This window comes from Mesoplodon mirus (genome assembly GCF_964341445.2).
Source record: "Mesoplodon mirus genome assembly, contig: HAP1_SCAFFOLD_232, whole genome shotgun sequence".
Lineage (NCBI taxonomy): Eukaryota > Metazoa > Chordata > Mammalia > Artiodactyla > Ziphiidae > Mesoplodon > Mesoplodon mirus.
In genome coordinates, this window is record NW_028295675.1 from 138,800 (window position 1) to 152,655 (window position 13,856).

A 13,856-nucleotide genomic window follows, 5' to 3' on the forward strand; every position below is an offset into this window, starting at 1 on the left:
GGAACATTGTGATGATAAGGGGATGTAGCACTGTGATGACAGTGTCATGGAACATTGTGATTACAGGGGTGAGGGAGTATTGTGATGACTAGTGATGGAACACTGTGATATCTCTGGTGAGAGAGCATTTTGATGAGAAGTGCATGGAGCATTGTGATTAAAAGATTTATGGAGCATTGCAATGACAAGGTTGTGCACCGTTGTGATGAAATGTGTGTGGCACATTGTGATGACAATGGTCATGGAGCATTGTTCTCACAAAGACATGGAGCATTGTGATGACAAGGGTCACAGAGAATTGTGATGAAAAGTTCATGGATCATTGTGGTTACAAAGGTCACAGAGCCTTGTGATGACGCGGGAATGGACCATTGTGATGACAAACGTTATGAATCATTGTGATGAGTGGGGACATGGAGCATTGTGAGGAAAAGGGCATGGAGCATTGTGATGACAGTGGCATGGAGCATTGGTTTGACAAGTTTCATAGATTATTGTGATGACAGTGGGCATGGTGCATTGTGATGACAAGGGCATGGAGCATTGTGATGAGAAGGTCATGGAGTATTGTGAAGACAGGTGTCAGGGAGCATTGTGATGACATATGTCAGGGTGCATTGCGATGACAATGGCATGGAGCATTGTGATGCCAAATGTAATGGAGGATTGTGATGACAAATATAATGGAGCATTGTGATGACTAGGGCTTGGAGCATTATGATGACAAGGGCCATTGAAAATGTTCATGACAAGGTCGTGAAGCATTGGGATGACAAGGTCCTGGAGCACTGTGATGACAAAACCATGGAGCCTTGTGATGACAAGTCTCATGGAGCATACTGATGGAAAGGGGCATGGAGCATTGTGATTACAGGGATCTTGGAACATTGTGATGACAAGAGCATGGAGCATTTTGAGGAGAAGACCAAGAAGCATCCTCATGGCATGCGTCATTGAGATTTGTGATGACAAGGGCGTGGAGCATTGTGATTACATGGATCTTGGAGCATTGTGATGAAAAGGGCATGGATAATTGTGATGAAAAAGGCATGGAGCCTTGTCATGACAGGGTTCAAGGAGCATACAGACAACAAGTGTCAGGGAGCATTTTGATGACAAGTGTATTGAGCATTGTGATGACAAATGTCATGTAGCATTGTGATTAGAAGACCATGGATAATCGTGATGACGATCGTCATGGGGCATTGTGATGACAAGTGTTATGGAATATTGTATTCACAAGGGTTTGTAGCATTGCTATGACAGAGGTCATGGAGCACTTTGATTTCACTGTGATGACAATAGCATGAAGCATTATGATGATGTGCATGGTGCATTGTGATGACAGGGTTCATGGAGCATTGAAATGAAAAGGGGCATAGAGCATTGTGATTACAGGGTTCTTGGAGCATTGTGAAGAGAAGGGTGATGGAGCGTTGCAATGACAAGGCCATGGAATATCGTGATGGCAGGGGTCATGGAGCAATGTTATGACAGTGGTAATGGAGCATTGTGATGGCAAGGGCATGGAACATTGTGATGAGAAGGCCATGGAGCATTCTGATGACTTGTGTCATGGAGCATTGTGATAACAATGACATGGAGCATTGTGATGCCAAGGGTCATGGATCTTAGTGATGACAAAGGTCATGGAGCATTTTGATGGCAAGGGCGTTGTGCATTGTGATGAGAAGGCCAGGGAGCATTGTGATGACAGGGTCATGGAGCAATTGGATGAAATGTGTCATGGAACATTTTGATGACAGGAGTTATGGAACATTGTGATGTCAGGGGTCTTGGTGCAATTTGATGAAAAGTGTCATGGAGCATTTTGATGACAGGTGTTATGGAACATTGTGATGTCAGGGGTCATCGAACATTGTGATGATAAGTGCATGTAGCATTGTGGTGACAGGAGTCATGGAACATTGTGATGACAGGGATGAGGGAGTACTGTGACAAATAATGTTGTAGCATTGTGATATCAGTGGTGAGAGAGCATTTTGATGAGAAGTGCATGGAGCATTATGATGACAAGTTTTATGGAGCATTGTGATGACAAGATGGTGGAGCACTGTGATGAAAAGTGCATGGTGCATTGTGATGACATGTGTCATGGAGCATTGTGCTGACTAGCGCCTGGAGCATTGTGATGACAAGGGTCATGGAGAATTGTGCTGAGAAAGGCATAGAGAATTTTGATGACAAGGGTCAAAGGGCACTGTGATCAAATGTTCAAGGAGCATTGTGGTTAAAAAGGTCACAGAGACTGTTGATGATGAGGGCATCGACCATTGTGATGACAAAGGTCATGGAGAATTGTGATGACTGGAGTCACGGAGCATTGTGATGACAGGGGTCATGGAGCATTGTGATAACAAGGGCATGGAGCATTGTGATGTCCACATCATGCAGTATTGTGAAGACAGGCGTCAGGGAGCATTGTGATGACATATGTAATGGCCCATTGTGATGAAAATGGCATGGAGCATTGTGATGCCAAGTGTCATGGAGGATTCTGATGACAAAGGTAATGGAGCATTGTGACAACAATGGCTTGGAGCATTGTGATGACAAGGGTCAGAGAGCATTGTGCTGAAAAGTGCATGGAGAATTGTGATGACAAGTGTCATGAAACATTCTGATGACAAGCTTGTGGAGTATTTTGATGACAATGGCATGGAGCATTGTGATGTAAACGGCATGGGGCATTGTGATGATAAGGCATGGAGCCTTTTCATGACAGGGTTCAAGGAGCATTCTGACGACAAGTGTCAGGGAGCATTGTGATGACAAGTGTATTGAGAATTGTGATGACAAAGGTCATGGAGCATTGTGATGAAAAGGGCATGGAGTATTGTGATGACAGGCATCATGGAGCGTTGTAATGACAAGTGTTATGGAACATTGTGATCACAAGGGCTTTGAGCATTGTGATGACAGAGGTCATGGATCATTTTGATTTCAAGGAGCATGGAGCATAGTGATGACAAGGGAATGAAGCAATGTGATCCCAATGTTCATGGAGGATTGTGATGACAATGGTAATGGTGTATTTTGATGACAAGCACATAGAGCATTGTAATGACAAGGTCATGTAGCATTTTGCTGACAAAGGCATGGAGCATTGTGATGACAGGTGTCATGGAGCACTGTGATGACATGCGTCATGGAGCATTGTGAATACAGAGGTTATGGAGCATTGTGATGACAAGGGAATGGATCATTTTGATGACAACTGTCATGGAGCATTGTGATGACTAGGGAATGGAGCATTGTGATGACAAGAGTCCCAGATCATTGTGTTGTCAGGTGTCATGGAGTGTTGTGATGACAGTGGTCATGGAGAATTGTGATGATATTGGTCATGGAGCATTGTGATGACAAGGGAATGGAGCATGGTGATGAAAATGTCCTGGAGCATTGTGATGAGACGACCATGGAGACTTTTGATGAGAAGTATCATGGAGCATTCTGTTGAAAAGGGGCATGGAGCATTGTGATTACAGGGGTCTTGGAGCATTGTGATGACAAGGGCATGGATCATGGTGATGAGAAGGCCATGGAGCATTCTGATGACATGCGTCATGGAGCTTTGTGATGAGAAGGGTATGGAGCATTGTGATTACAGGGGTCTTGGAGCATTGTTTTGAAAAGGGCATGGAACATTCTGATGAAAAAGGCATGCACCCTTGTCATGACAGTGTTCTAGGAGCATACTGATGACAAGTGTCAGGGATCATTGTGATGACAAGTGTACTGAGCATTGTGATGACAAAGATCATGGAACATTGTGATGACAAGTCATGGAGCATTGTGATGACAAGGGCATGGAGCATTGTGATGACAGGGACATGGAGCATTGTTATGACAGGGGCATGGAGCATTGGTCTGACAATTTTCATAGTTTATTGTGATGACATTGGACATAGTGCATTGTGATGAAAATGGAATGGAGCATTGTGAAAAGAAGGTCATGGAGTATTGTGAAGACAGGTGTCAGGGAGCATTGTGATGACATATGTCATGGTACATTGTGATGACAATGGCAGGGTTTATTGTGATGCCAAATGTAATGGAGGATTGTGATGACAAATATAATGGAGCATTGTGATGACTAGGGCTTGGAGCATTATGAAGACAAGGGCCATTGAGAATTTTCATGACAATGTCGTGAAGCATTGTGATGACAAGGTCCTGGAGCATTGTGATGACAAAACCATGGAGCCTTGTGATGACAAGTCTCATGGAGCATACTAATGAAAAGGGGCACGGAGCATTGTGATTACAGGGGTCTTGGCACATTTTGATGATAAGGGCATGGATCATTGTGAGCAGAAGGCCAAGGAGCATTCTGATGACATGTGTCATTGAGCTTTGTGATGACAAGGGCATGGAGCATTGTGATTACAGGGGTCTTGGAGCATTGTGATGAAAAGGGCATGGATCATTGTGATGAAAAATGCATGGAGGCTTGTCATGACAGGGTTCAAGGCGCATACAGACAACAAGTGTCAGGGAGCCTTCTGATGACAAGTGTATTGAGCATTGTGATGACAAAGTCATGGAGCATTGTGATGAGAAGACCATGGATAAATGTGATGACGAGCGTCATGTGAAATTGTGATGACAAGTCTTATGGAATATTGTGATCTCAAGGGTTTGGAGCATTGTTATGACAGAGGTCATGGAGCATCTTGATTTCATTGTGATGACAATAGCATGAAGCATTATGATGATGGGCATGTTGCACTGTGATGACAGGGTTCATGGATCATTGAGATGAAAAAGGGCATAGAGCATTGTGTTTAGAGGGTTCTTGGAGCATTGTGATGAGAAGGGTCATGGAGCCTTGTGAAGACAAGTCCATGGAACATCATGATGGCAGGGGTAATGGTGCATTGTTATGACAGTGGTAATGGGGCATTGTGATGGCAAGGGCATGGAGCATTGTGATTACAGGGGTCTTGGAGCATTGTTATGAAAAGGGCATGGATCATTGTGATGAAAAAGGCATGCAGCCTTGTCATGACACGGTTCAAGGAGCATACTGACGACAAGTGTCAGGGATAATTGTGATGACAAGTGTATTGAGCATTGTGATGACAAAGATCATGGAACATTGTGATGAGAAGGCCATGGATAGTTGTGATGACGAGCGTCATGGGGCATTGTGATGACAAGTGTCATGGAGCCTTGTGATGACAAAGCCGGGGATCATTGTGATGGTATGGTTCATGAAGCACTGTTATGACAGGTGTAATGGAGCATTTTGGTGAGAAGGGCATGGAACATTGGTCTGAAATATTTCATGGATTATTGTGATGAGAGTGGGCATGGAGCATTGTGATGACAACGGGACGGAACACTGTGATACATGGGTCAGGGGTTATGAAGCTTTGTGATGGCAAGTAATGGAGCATTGTGATGACAAGGGCATGGAGCATTGTGATGACAGGGGCATGGAACATTGTTATGACAGGGGCATGGAGCATTGGTCTGACAATTTTCATAGTTTATTGTGATGACAGTGGACATAGTATATTGTGATGACAAGGGCATGGATCATTGTGAAGAGAAGGTCATGGAGTATTTTGAAGACAGGTGCCAGGGAGCATTGTGATGACATAGGTCATGGTCCATTGCGATGACAATAGCAGGTAGTATTGTGATGCCAAATGTAATGGAGTATTGTGATGACAAATAAAATGGAGCATTGTGATGACTAGGGCTTGGAGCATTATGATGACAAGGGCCATTGAGAATTTTCATGACAACGTCGTGAAGCATTGTGATGACAATGTCCTGGAGCACTGTGATGAGAAAACCATGGAGCCTTGTGATGACAAGTCTCATGGAGCATACTAATGAAAAGGGGCACGGAGCATTGTGATTACAGGGGTCTTGGCACATTTTGATGACAAGGGCATGGATCATTGTGAGCAGAAGGCCAAGGAGCATTCTGATGACATGTGTCATTGAGCTTTGTGATGACAAGGGCATGGAGCATTGTGATTACAGGGGTCTTGGAGAATTGTGATGCAAATGGCATGGATCATTGTGATGAAAAATGCATGGAGGCTTGTCATGACAGGGTTCAAGGAGCATACAGACAACAAGTGTCAGGGAGCATTTTGATGACAAGTGTATTGAGGATTGTGATGACAAAACTCATGGAGCATTGTGATGAGAAGACCATGGATAATTGTGATGACGAGCGTCATGTGGCATTGTGATGACAAGTGTTATGGAATATTGTGATCACAAGGGTTTTGAGCATTGTTATGACAGAGGTCATGGAGCATTTTGATTTCATTGTGATGACAATAGCATGAAGCATTATGATGATGGGCATGGTGCATTGTGATTACAGGGTTCATGGATCATTGAGATGAAAACGGGCATGGAGCATTGTGATTACAGGGGTCTTGGAGCATTGTGATGAGAAGGGTGATCGAGCCTTGTGATGACAAGGCCATGGAATATCGTGATGGCAGGGGTCATGGAGCACTGTTATGAGAGGGGTAATGGAGCATTGTGATGGCAAGGGCATGGAGCATTGTGATGAGAAGGCCACGGAGCATTGTGATGAGAAGGCCATGGAACATTCTGATGACATGCGTCATGGAGCTTTGTGATGACAAGTGCATGGAGCATTGTGATTACAGGGGCCTTCAGCATTGTGATGAAAAGTGTCATGGAGCCTTGTGATGACTAGGCCGTGGAACATTGTGATGGCAGGGGTCATGGTGCATTGTTATGACAGAGGTAATGGAGCATTGTGATGAGAAGGGCATGGAACATTGGTCTGAAATGTTTCATGGATTACTGTGATGAGAGTGGGCATGGAGCATTGTGATGAGAAGGGTACGGAACACTATGATACATGGGTCATGCGGGATTGTAATGACAAGGGCATGGAGCATTGTGATGAGAAGGGCATCGAGCATTGTGATGACAAGTGTCATGGAGCTTTGTGATGACAAGGGCATTGAGCAATGTAATGAGAGGGTTCATGGAGCATTGTGATGACAATGACATGGAGCATTGTGATGCCAAGGGTCATGGAGCTTTGTGATGAAAAATCATGGAGCATTTTGATGACAAGGGCATGGTGCATTGTGATGAGAAGGGAAGGGAGCATTTTGATGACCGTGTCATGCAGCAAATTGATGAAAAGTGTAATGGAACATTTTTATGGCAGGGGTTATAGAACATTGTGATGTCAGGGGTCTTGGAGCTTTGGGATGAAACGGATCATGGAGATTTTGATGACAGGAGTTATGGAACATTGTGATGTCAGGTGTCATGGAACTTTGTGATGATAAGCGGATGTTGCAGTGTGATGACAGGGTCATGGAACATTGTGATTACAGGGGTGAGGGTGTATTGTGATGACTAGTGATGGAACACTGTGTTATCACTGGTGAGAGAGCATTTTAATGAGAAGTGCATGGAGCATTGTGATTACAATGTTTATGGAGCATTGCAATGACAAAGTTGTGGACCGTTGTAATGAATTGCCCGGGGCACATCGTGATGACAATGGTCATGGAACATTGTTCTCACAAAGACATGGAGCATTGTGATGACAAGGGTCACAGAGAATTGTGATGAAAAGTTCATGGAGCATTGTGGTTACAAAGGTCACAGAGCCTTGTGATGACGTGGGCAGGGACCATTGTGATGACAAATGTTTTGAGCATTGTGATGACAAAGATCATGGAACATTGTGATGAGAAGTCCATGGATAATTGTGATGACTAGCGTCATGGGGCATTGTGATGACAAGTTTCATGGAGCCTTGTGATGACAACGCCGTGTAACATTTTGATGGCAGTGGTCATGGAGCATTGTTATGACAGGGGTAATGGAGCATTTTGATGTGAAGGGCATGGAACATTGGTCTGAAATATTTCATGGAGTATTGTGATGAGAGTGGCATGGTGCATTGTGATGACAAGGGCACGGAACACTGTGATACATGGGTCATGGGTCAAGGAGCTTTGTGATGAAAAATCATAGAGCATTGTGATGACAAGGGCATGGAGCATTGTGATGACAGGGACATGGAGCATTGTTATGACCGGGGCATGGAGCATTGGTCTGACAAATTTCATAGATTATTGTGATGACACTGGACATATTGCATGGTGATGACAATGGCATGGAGCATTGTGAAGAGAAGCTCATGGAGTATTGTGAAGACAGGTGTCAGGGAGCATTGTGATGACATATGTCATGGTCCATTTCGATGACAATGGCAGGGAGTTATGTGATGCCAAATGTAATGGAGGATTGTGATGACGAATATATAATGGAGCATTGTGATGACTAGAGCTTAGAGCATTATGATGACAAGGGCCATTGAGAATTTTCATGACAAGGTCGTGAAGCATTGTGATGACAAGATCCTGGAGCACTGTGAGGAGAGAAACATGAGGCTTTGTGATGACAAGTCTCATGGAGCATACTGATGAAAAAGGGCATGGAGCATTGTGATTACAGGGGTCTTGCCACATTGTGATGACAAGGCCAATGAACATTGTGAGCAGAAGGCCAAGGAGCATTCTGATGACATGTGTCATTGAGCTTTGTGATGACAAGGGCATGGAGCATTGTGATGACAAGGGCGTGGAGCATTGTGATTACAGTGGTCTTGAAGCATTGTGATGAAAAGGGCATGGATCATTGTGATGAAAAAGGCATGGAGCCTTGTCATGACAGGTTTCAAGGAGCTTACATAAAACAAGTGTCAGGGAGAATTTTGAAGACAAGTGTTTTGAGCATTGTGATGACAAAGGTCATGGAACATTCTGATGAGAAGACCATGGATAACTGTGATGATGAGCGTCATGGGTCATTGTGATGACAAGTGTTATGGAATATTGTGATCACAAGGGTTTTGAGCATTGTTATGACAGAGGTCATGGAGCATTTTGATTTCATTGTGATGACAATAGCATGAAGCATTATGATGATGGGCATGGTGCATTGTCATGACAGGGTTCATGGATCATTGAAATGGAAAGGGGCATAGAGCATTGTGATTACAGGGTTCTTGGAGCATTGTGATGAGAAGGGTGATCGAGCCTTGTGATGACAAGGCCATGGAATATCGTGATGGCAGGGGTCATGGAGCATTGTTATGAGAGGGGTAATGGAGCATTGTGATGGCAAGGGCATGGAGCATTGTGATGAGAAGGCCACGGAGCATTCTGATGACATGTGTCATGGAGCTTTGTGAAGATAAGTGCATGGAGCAATGTGATGAGAGAGTTCATGGAGCATTGTGATGACAATGACATGGAGCATTGTGATGAGAAGGCCATGAAGCATTCTGATGACATGCGTCATGGAGCTTTGTGATGACAAGGGCATGGAGCATTGTGATTACAGAGATCTTGGGGCATTGTGATGAAAGGGGTCATGGAGCATTGTGAGGACAAGGGCATGGAGCATTGTGATGACAGGGGCATGGAGCATTGGTCTGACAATTTTCATAGATTATTGTGATGACAGTGGGCATGGTGCATTGTGAGGACAAGGGCATGGATCATTGTGATGAGAAGGTCATGGAGTATTGTGAAGACAGGTGTCAGGGAGCATTGTGATGACATATGTCATGGTCCATTGCGATAACAATGGCATGGAGCATTGTGATGCCAAATGTAAAGGAGGATTGTGATGACAAATATAATGGAGCATTGTGATGACTAGGGCTTGGAGCATTATGATGACAAGGGCCATTGAAAATTTTCATGACAAGGTCGTGAAGCATTGTGATGAGAAGGTCGTGTAGCATTTTGCTGACAAAGGCATGGAGCACTGTGATGACATGTGTCATGGAGCACTGTAATGAAAAGCATCACGGAGCATTGTGAATACAGGGGTCATGGAGCATTGGGATGACAAGGGCATGGATCATTGTGATGACAAGTGTCATGGAGCATTGGGGTGAAAATGTTCATGGATTATTGTGATGACAGTGGTCATGGATCACTCTGATTACAGGGGACTTGGAGCATTGTGATTACAAGAGTCCCGTATCACTGTGTTGTCAGGTGTCATGGAATGTTGTGATGACAGTTGTCATGGAGCATTGTGATGATATTGGTCATGGTGCATTGTGATGAGAAGGTCATGGAACATTTGGCTGAATATATTCATAGAGTATTGTGATGACAGGGGTCATGGAGCATTGTGATGACAAGGGAATGGAGCATGGTGATAACAAGGTCCTAGAGCGTTGTGATGAGAAGACCATGGAGACTTGTGATGACAAGTCTCATGGATCATTCTGATGAAAAGTGGCATGGAGCATTGTGATTACAGGGGTCTTGGAGCACTGTGATGACAAGTGCATGGAGCATGTTGATGACAATGTCCTGGGGCATTGTGATGAGATGACCATGGAGAATTGTGATGACAAGTCTCATGGAGCATTCTGATGAAAATGTGCATGGATCACTGTGACTACAGGGGTCTCGGAGCACTGTGATGACAAGTGCATGGAGCATTGTGAGGAGAAGGCCATGGAACATTCTGATGACATGTGTCATGGAGCTTTGTGATGACAAGGGCATGGAGCTTTGTGATTACAGGGGTCTTGGAGCATTGTGATGACAAGGGTCATGGAGCTTTGTGATGACAAGGCCGTGGAACCTTGTGATGGCACGGGTCATGGAGCATTGATATGACAGAGGTAATGGAGCATTGTGATGAGAAGGGCATTGAGCATTGTTCTGAAATATTTCATGGATTATTGTGATGAGATTGGATATGGAGCACTGTGATGAGAAGGGCACGGAACACTGTGATACTTGGGTCATGGACGATTGTAATGTCAAGGGCATGGAGCATTGTGATGAGAAGGGCATCGAGCATTGTGATGACAAGTGTCATAGAGCTTTGTGATGACAAGGGCATGGAGCAATGTGATGAGAGGGTTCATGGAGCATCGTGATGACAATGACATGGAGCATTGTGATGCCAACGGTCATGGAGTTTGTGATGACATAATTCATGGAGCATTTTGATGACAAGTGTGTGGTGCATTGTGATGAGAACTGCAGGGAGCATTTTGATGACAGGATCATGCAGCAATTTGATGAAAATTGTAATGGAATATTTTGATGACAGGGGTCATAGAACATTGTGATGCCATGGTTCATGGAAACTTTGGGATGAAAAGTGTCATGGAGCACTTTGATGACAGGTGTTATGGAACATTGTGATGTCAGGGGTCATGGAACATTGTACTGATAAGGGGATATAGCATTGTGATGATAGGGGTCATGGAACATTGTGATAACAGGGGTGAGGGAGGATTGTGATGACTAGTGATGGAACATTGAGATATCTCATGAGAGAGAGCATATGGATGAGAAGTGCATGGAGCATTGTGATTACAAGGTTCATGGAGCATAGCGATGCCAAGGTTGTGGAACATTGTGATGTAAAGCGCATGGCACATTGTGATGACAAGGGTCCTGGAGCATTGTACTGACACAGGCATGGAGCATTGTGATGACAAGGATCACGGAGCATTGTGATGAAAAGTTCATGGAGCACTGTGGTTACAAATGTCACAGAGCCTTGTGATCATGCAGGCATGGACCGTTGTGATGGCAAACGTTATGAAGCATTGTGATGACTGGAGTCACGGAACATTGTGATGAAAGGGGTCATGCAGCATTGTGATGACAAGGGCATGGAGCATTGTGATGACAGGGGCATGGAGCATTGGTCTGACAAGTTTCATAGATTATTGTGATGACATTGGACATCGTGCATTGTGATGACAAAGGCATGGATCATTCTGATGAGAAGGTCATGGAGTATTGTGAAGACAGGTGTCAGGGAGCACTGTGATGACATATGCCATGGTCCATTGCGATGACAATGTCATGGAGCATTGTGATGCCAAATATAATGGAGGATGTGATGACAAATATAATGGAGCATTGTAATGACTAGGGCTTGGAGCATTATGATGACAAGGGCCATTGAGAATTTTCACGAAAATGCCTTGAAGCATTTTGATGACAAGGTTCTTGAGCATTGTGATGAGAAAACCATGGAGCCTTGTGATGACAAGTCTCATGGAGCATACTCATTAAAAGGGGCATGGAGCATTCTGATTACAGGTGTGTTGGAACTTTGTGATAACAAGGGCATGGAGCATTGTGATGACAAGGGCATGGACCATTGGTCTAATAAGTTTCATGGATTATTGTGATGACAGTAGGAATGGCGCATTGTGATGACAAGGGCATGGAGCATTGTGATGACCAGGTCATTCAGTATTGTGAAGAGAGTTATCAGGGAGCAATGTGATGACATTTGTAAGGGCCCATTGTGATCACAATGGCATGGAGCATTGTGATGCCAAGAGTCATGGAGGAATCTGATCAAAAAGGTAATGGAGCTTTGTGATGACAATGGCTTGGAGCATTGTGATGACCAGGTCATGCAGTATTGTGAAGAGAGTTATCAGGGAGCATTGTGATGACATATGTAATGGCCCATTGTGATGACAGTGGCATGGAACATTGTGATGCCAAGTGTCATGGAGGATTCTGATGACAAAGGTAATGGAGCATTGTGATGACAATGGCTTGGAGCATTGTGATGACAAGTGTCAGGGAGCATTCGGATGACAAGCTTGAGGAGTATTTTGAAGACAATGGCATGGAACATTGTGAAGGAAATGGAATGGGGCTTTGTGATGCAAAAGGCATGGAGCCTTTTCGTGACAGGTTTCAAGGAGCATTCTGATGACAAGTGTCAGGGAGCATTGTGATGACAAGTTTATTGAGAATTGTGATGACAATGTTCATGGAACATTGTGATGAAAAGGGCATGGAGTATTGTGATGACAGGCATCATGGAGCGTTGTGATGACAAGTGTTTTGGAACATTGTGATCAAAAGGTTTTGGAGCATTGCAATGACAGAGGCCATGGATCATTTTGATTTCAAGGATCATGGAGCATTGTTATGTCAAGGGCATGCAGCAATGTGATCCTAAGGTTCATGGAGGATTTTGATGACAATGGTAATGGAGTATTGTGATGACAAGCACATAGAGCATTGTAATGAAAATGTCACGTAGCATTTTGCTGACAAAGGCCTGGAGCATTGTGATGACAGGTGTCATGGAGCACTGTGATGAGAAGCGTCACGGAGCATTGTGAATACATGGGTCATGGGGAATTGGGATGACAAGGGCATGGATCATTGTGCAGACAAGTGTCATGGAGCATTGGGCTGAAAATGTTCATGGAGTATTGTGATGACAGGGGTCATGGAGCATTGTGATGACAGAGGTCATGGAGAATTTTGATTTTATTGTGCTGACAATAGCCGGAAGCATTATGATGATGGGCATGATGCATTGTGATGACAGGGTTCATGGAGCATTGAGATGAAAAGAGGCATGGAGCATTGTGATTACAGGGGTCTGGGAGCATTGTGATGACAAGAGTCCTGGATCATTGTGATGAGAAGGCCATGGAACATTCTGATGACATGCGTCATGGAGCTTTGTGATGACAGGGGCATGGAACATTTTGATTAAGAGTTCTTGGAGCATTGTGATTAAAAGAGTCATGGAGAATTGGGATGACAAGGGCATGGATTATTGTGGTGACAAGGGTCATGGATCATTGGGCTGAAAATGTTCATGGAGTACTGTGATGACAGGGGTCATGGAGCATTTTGATGATTAGGGAATGGAACATTTTGATGACAAGAGTCCCGGGTCATTGTGTTCTCATGTGTCATGGAGTGTTGTGATGACAGTGGTCATGGAGGATTTTGATGATATTTGTCATTGAGCATTGTGATGAGAAG